Raw genomic sequence first — 7,098 nt, 5'->3', positions numbered from 1 at the left:
ACTTAGCATAATCTACTCAAGACCCATCCATGTTGATGCAAAAGTTTGGTATTCATCCTTTCTGATGGCTGAGTAATCTTCCATTGTATATATGGACCACATCTTTATCCATTCGTCTTTTGAAGGGCATCTTGGGTCTTTCCACAGTTTGGCTATTGTGGACATTGCTGCTATGAACATTGGGGTGCATATGGCCCTTCTTTTCACTACATCTATCTCTTTGGGGTAAATACCCAGGAGTGCAATTGCTGGGTCATAGGGGAGCTCTATTTTTAATTTTTGGAGGCACCTCCACACTGTTTTCTAAAGTGGCTGTACCAACTTGCATTCCCACCAACAGTGTAAGAGGATTCCCCTTTCTCCACAACCTCTCCAACATTTGTTGTTTCTTTCCCTGTCCATTTTTGCCATTCTAACTGGTGTAAGGTGGTATCTCAATGTGGTTTTGATTTGAATTTCCCTGATGGCTAATGATGATGAACATTTTTTCATGTGTCTGTTAGCCATTTCTATGTTTTCTTTGAGAAGTGTCTGTTCATGTCTTCTGCCCATTTTTTGACTGGATTATTTGTTTTTTGAGTGTTGAGTTTGAGAAGTTCTTTATACATCTTAGATACTGGCCCTTTATCTGTAGTGTCATTTGCAAATATCTTTTCCCATTCTGTGGGTGGCCTCTTTGTTTTGTTGATTGTTTCCTTTGTTGTGCAGAAATTTTTATCTTCATGAAGTCTCAACAGTTCATTTTTCCTTTTATTTCACTAGCTTTTGGAGATGAATCTTGAAAGAAGTTGCTGTGGCCGATGTCAAAGAGGTTACTGCCTATGTCCTCCTCTAGTATTTTGATGGATTCCTGTCTCACATTGAGATGAAAGATGAGGTCTTTCATCCATTTTGAGTTTATCTTTGTGTATGGTTGTAGACAATGATCGAGTTTCATTCTTCTGTATATAGCTGTCCAATTTTCCCAGCACCATTTATTAAAGAGACTGCCTTTTTTCCATTGCATGTTTTTTTATGCTTTGTCGAAGATTATTTGACCATAGAGTTGAGGGTCCATATCTGGGCTCTCTGTTCTGTTCCCTTGGTCTATATGTCTGTTTCTGTGCCAGGACCATGCTGTCTTGGTGATCACAGCTTTGTAATATAGCTTGAAATCGGGCAACATGATGCCCCCAGCTTTGCTTTTCTTTTTCAACATTTCCTTGGCGATTGGGGGTCTTTTCTGATTCCATACAAATTTTAGGATTGTTTGTTCCAGCACTTTGAAAAATGTCCTTGGAATTTTTTTTTTTTTTTTTTTTAAAGATTTTATTTATTTATTTGACAGAGAGAGACACAGTGAGAGAGGGGAACACAAGCAGGGGGAGTGGGAGAGGGAGAAGCAGGCTTCCCGCCGAGCAGGGAGCCCGATGCGGGGCTCGATCCCAGGACCCTGGGATCACGACCTGAGCCGAAGGCAGACGCTTAACGACTGAGCCACCCAGGCGCCCCATGTCCTTGGAATTTTGATCGGGATGGCATTGAAGGTATAGATTGCTCTGGGTAGCATAGACATTTTAACAATGTTTATTCTTCCGATCCATGAGCATGAAATGTTTTTCCATATTTTTGTGTCTTCTTCAATTTCTTTCATAAGTGTTCTGTAGTTCCTAGAGTATAGATCCTTTACCTCTTTGGTTAGGTTTATTCTGAGGTATCTTATGGTTTTTGGTGCTATTGTAAATGGAATTGTTTTTCTAATTTCCCTTTCTACAGTTGCATTGCTAGTGTATAAGAAAGCAACTGATTTCTGTGCATTGATTTTGTATCCTGCCACATTACTGAATTGCTGTATGAGTTCTAATAATTTGGGGGTGGAGTCTTTTGGATTTTCCATATAAAGTATCATGTCGTCTGCGAAAAGAGAGAGTTTGACTTCTTCTTTGCCAATTTGAATATATTTTATTTCTTTTTGTTGTCTGATTGCTGTTGCTAGGACTTCTAGTGCTATGTTGAACAATAGTGGTGAGAGTGGACATCCTTGTCGTGTTCCTGATCTTAAGGTAAAGGCTCTCAGCTTTTCCCCATTAAGGATGATATTTGCTATGGGTTTTTCAGGGATGGGTTTTATGAACTTGAGGAATGTTCCCTCTATCCCTATACTCTGAAGAGTTTTAATCAGGAAACGATGCTGTATTTTGACAAATACTTTTCTGCATCAACTGAGAGGACCATATGGTTCTTCTCTCTCCTCTTATTAATGTGTTCTATCACATTGATTGATTTGCGAATGTTGAACCATCCTTGCATCCTGGGGATAAATCCCACTTGGTCATGGTGGATGATCCTTTTAATGTATTGTTGGATCCTATTAGCTAGGATTTTGTTGAGGATTTTGGAATCCATATTCATCAGGGATATCAGTCTGAAATTCTCCTTTTTGATAGGGTCTTTGCCTGGTTTGGGGATTAAGGTAATGCTGGCCTCATAGAATGAGTCTGGAAGGTTTCCTTCTGTTTCTATTTTTTTGAAAGAGCTTCCATAGAATAGGTATTATTTCTTCTGTGAATGTTTGGTAGAATTCCCCAGGGAATCCATCAGGCCCTGGATTCTTGTTCTTTGGCAGGTTTTTGATCACTGCTTCAGTCTCGTTACTGGTTATTGGCCTATTCAGGTTGTCAATTTCTTCCTGTTTCAGTCTTGGCACTTTATAGGTTTCCAGGAAGGCATCCATTTCATCCACGTCACTCAATTTATTGACATATAGTTCTTGATAATAATTTCTAATAGTTATTTCTATTTCCTTGGTGTTAGTTGTGATCTTTCCCCTTTCATTCATAATTTTATTAATTTGGGTCCTTTCTCTTTTCTTTTGGATAAGTCTGGCCAGTGGTTTATCAAACTCATTAACTCTTTTAAAGAATCAGCTTCTAGTTTCGTTGATCTGATCTACTGTGTTTCTGGTTTCTAATTCATTGATCTCTGCTCTAATCTTAATAATTTATCTTCTAATGCCTGGCTCAGGCATCATTTTTGCTTTTTCTCTAGTTCTTTAAGGTGTAGAGTTAGTTGGTGAATTTGGGATTTTTGTATTTTTTTGAGTGAGGCTTGGATGGCTATGTATTTCCCCCTTAGGACCGCCTTTGCAGTATCCCATAGGTTTTGGACCGATGTGTTTTTGTTCTCATTGGTTTCCATGAGTTGTTTTAAGTTCTTGTTTGATTTCCTGGTTGACCCAAACATTCTTGAGCAGAGTGGTCTTTAGCTTCCAAGTATTTGAATTTCTGCCAAATTTTTTCTTGTGATTGAGTTCCAGTTTTAAAGCACTGTGGTCTGAGAAGATGCTGGGAATAATCTCAATCTTTTGTTATTGATTAGACCTGATTTGTGACCCAGTATGTGGTCTATTCTGGAGAAATTTCCATGTGTGCTTGAGAAGAATGAGTATTCTGTTGTTTTAGGGTGGAATGTTCTGTATATCTATGAGGTCCATCTGGTACAGTGTGTCATTCAAAGTTCTTGTTTCTTTGTTGATTTTCTGCTTAGATGATCGGTCCATTGCTGAGAGTGGAGTATTGAGGTCTCCTACAATTAACGTATTATTATCAATATGACTCTTTATTTTTGTTAACAGTTGGCTTATGTAGATGGCTGCTCCCATGTTGGGGGCATAGATATTTACAATTTTTAGGTCTCCTTGTTGGATAGACCCTTTAAGAATGATATAGTGTCCTTCTGTTTCTCTAATTACAGACTTTAGTTTAAAATCTAATTTGTCTGATATAAAAATTGTTACCCCAGCTTTCTTTTGAGGTTCTTTGACATGGAAGATGGATCTCCTTCCCTTCACTTTCAGTCTGGCTGTGTCTTTAGGGTCAGAATGAGTATCTTGTAGACAGCATATGGATGGGTCCTGTCTTTTTATCCAATCTGCAACCCTGTGCCATTTTATGGGAGCATTTAAGCCGTTCATGTTGAAAGTGATTATTGAAAAATATGAATTTATTGTCATCATGTTGCCTGTGAAGACCTTGTTTCTAAAGATTGTCCCTGTAAATTTGTTCTATATCACTCTTGGGGTCTTTCTCCTTTTATAGAACCCTCCTTAATGTTTCTTGCAGGGCCAGCTTAGTGGTCACATATTCTTTCAGTTTCTGCTGGTCTTGGAAGCTCTGCATCTCTCCATCCATTCTAAATGACAGCCTTGCTGGATAAAATATTCTTGGATGCATGTTCTTCTCGTTTAGTATCTTGAATATGTCTTGCCAGGCCTTTCTGGCTTGCCAGGTCTCTGTGGATAGGTCTGACGTTATTCTGATGTTCCTCCCTCTGTACATAAGGAATCTCTTCCCCCTAACTGCCCTTGAGATGGTTTCCTTGGTTTTAAGATTTGCAAACTTTACTATTACATGCCGGGGTGTTGGCCTGTTTTCCTTGATCTTGGGAGTGGTCCTCTCTGCCTCTAAGACACGAATGTTTGTTTCATTCCCCAGATTAGGGAAGTTTTCAGTTATGATTTGCTCAAATACATCTTCTAGTCCCCTCTCTCTTTCCACCCCTTCAGGGATCCCAATAATTCTGACATTGGAACGTTTCATGGTGTCACTTATTTCTCTGATTCTATTTTCATGGTTTCTGAGTTGTTTTTCTCTGGCCTCTTCTTTTCCCTTCTTGTCTATTAATTGGTGTTCTAAATTACTAATTTGTTCTTTTGCCTTGCTTACTCTAGCTGTTAGATTATCTAGATTAGATTGGATCTCATTGATAGCATTTTTAAGTTATGCCAGTTCAGCTTTCATTTCTGCCCTTAGAGACTCTATGTTGCCATGAATCGATTTTTCCATTTTAGCTATCATCTTCACAATTGCTACCCTAAATTCCATCTCTGACATCTTGGTTATATCTGAATCCATTTCTAAATCTGTGCTATAAGTCACTGTCTCTGAGTCTTTCCTATTTCGGGGGTTCCTCCTCCTATTCATTCTGTTGAGGGGTGGTTGAGGGAATGTATAAAGTCCAAATTATTCACCACAACCCAAGCAAGATGCACCTGTTTTATACGGACCTTAGGGTTGCTGACCTCTTGTTTTCCCAGCCTGTCTTCTGAGGGAGGGGCCTGCCATGTTGTTACTCAGGCAGCCCTGTTTGGGCAGAGTTGCCCTACTCTTTGTTGTGGGGGATGGGCTCAGTGAAAACTTGTTTTGGGGGGCTTTTGTTTCCTGGTGGCTTTCCCTGGCGGCTTTCCACATCTCTTCAAGAGTCAGAGCAGAAGAGATCGTTTCCAGTCCTCTGCCTCAGAGCAGAGAGATTGCAGTCTGTTCTTCAGTGAGCTCTCCAGGCACACTATCTCCATTTCTGTCAGTGCTGCTATAAACTGCAGCTTCCTGAGTTGTGGGCCCCTCAGCAGAGCTCCCAGTCCTCACCTCCATGTAGGGGCACATCTCTGCCCTTTGTGCTTCTATAACTGTCAACTGCCCCAATTTGCATGTGCAGCTCTGCTGCTCCAGATTTCCTTCTGGGGCTGCCCTAAAGTCCTTTCCCTGTCACTACCTGTCTGTGAGTCTGTGCCCCGTCCCCAGTGCGGGAGGGTATCACTCACTGGCGGTGCAGGATCCTGACAGCTCCCTCCCCCTTCCATTTATCCTCCGATATCTGCCTGCAGAATCATGGCTCCCTGCTTCGAACCTTGAAACCAAACGTTTGTGATATTCTGTCTGTAGAGATCCAGATCTATCTTCTTACATCTCAGGCTGATTTCTTTGGTGTTTCAGAGTGGTCTGGTAAATATCCAGCTCAATTTTGGGGACTGGTTGGAATAGGGTCCCCTACTCCTCTGCCGTCTTTTTCCTCTACCAAGATACCAACAAATTTTAACTAGACAAGCTGATTCTACAGTTCATATAGAAAAATAAGTGAATGATAATCATAAAAAATGAAAAAAGAAAAGCAAGCATGAGAAACCAGCCCTACTAGGTATTAAAGTTTAATATAAGGCCCCAAAATAAAAATCATGTTGTTGCATCAATGTATAGATCAACGCAACAGAATAGAAATGCAGAATTTAAGCCAATACATAGTGATATGAAAAGATATTGAATAAACAAAGTAATGGTGGTTAAATGTGAAATGTGAGGTAGGAAATAAGTATGGGGTGGAAGGTAGACTTTTCACCATGTACTTGTTTATACTTGTTCATTTTTGAGCCATATGAATATATTCACAAAATAAATTAAGTGTAAAAATAAAACAAAAATAAAATATCCATTTTGTTAAAGTTACCGAATCTGTGCCCTAGCATGACAATAATTGTGCCAGAGCATGACAATAGTCAATTTTCCATGTGCTTAGGTTCAGACCTCTGTTCTAAATTCATCCCAGATTGGACAAGAAGAAAATAGTGGTTGTACATTCAGGGTCATATTGTAAAGAGCATCATCTGATAGTTGGTTCAAATATATTCAATTCCCAAAGCCATCTAAAGGGATCTAACTTTGATTTTACCTTCCTTAAGGCAGAATACAAGGACCAAATATATATTTCTTATTATAAATCACATCACACCTTTTTTTCCTCCAGAAATGAACACAGCCTGGGCAACATCTATAGTGCAGCCTTGTGAGATTCTGAGATCTCTGATCCTTTGACTAAGATCAGAGATTTTCTGACCCAGTTAGGGCCGTTTCAAGATTCCTGAATCATGAAAACTGTGAAAAAATAAATATACGTTGTTTTTAAGCCACTAAATTTGTGGTAATTTGTTAGCAGTGATAGAAAACTAATTGAACATAATAAAAAAAAAAGAAAGAAAGAAAAAGAAAACTAATACAATCACTGAATTCTCACTTCTAAGAAACTTTCATTTTTTTTCAATTAATGAAATCTCCTGTTAAGAACCTTATATTAAATAACGGGAAGATGTGTAGAAAATTCCCAAAGTTTCTAAATGCTCTTAAAAAATATCTCCAAATGGAGTCATTGCCCCCCAAAAACAGCAAACTAAAATTTAATTACAGTTTCAACTTATCCCAGAAATGTGACCTTTTAACAGTCAATTTGAAATTTCCTAATCTGCCCTAGTGAAGTAATTTTCATGATGAAACCCTGACATTCCTTTTTCCC

Source organism: Halichoerus grypus, chromosome X (assembly GCF_964656455.1).
Source record: "Halichoerus grypus chromosome X, mHalGry1.hap1.1, whole genome shotgun sequence".
Lineage (NCBI taxonomy): Eukaryota > Metazoa > Chordata > Mammalia > Carnivora > Phocidae > Halichoerus > Halichoerus grypus.
The sequence above is the reverse complement of the archived record's forward strand: the minus strand, read 5'-3'. Positions refer to the sequence as shown.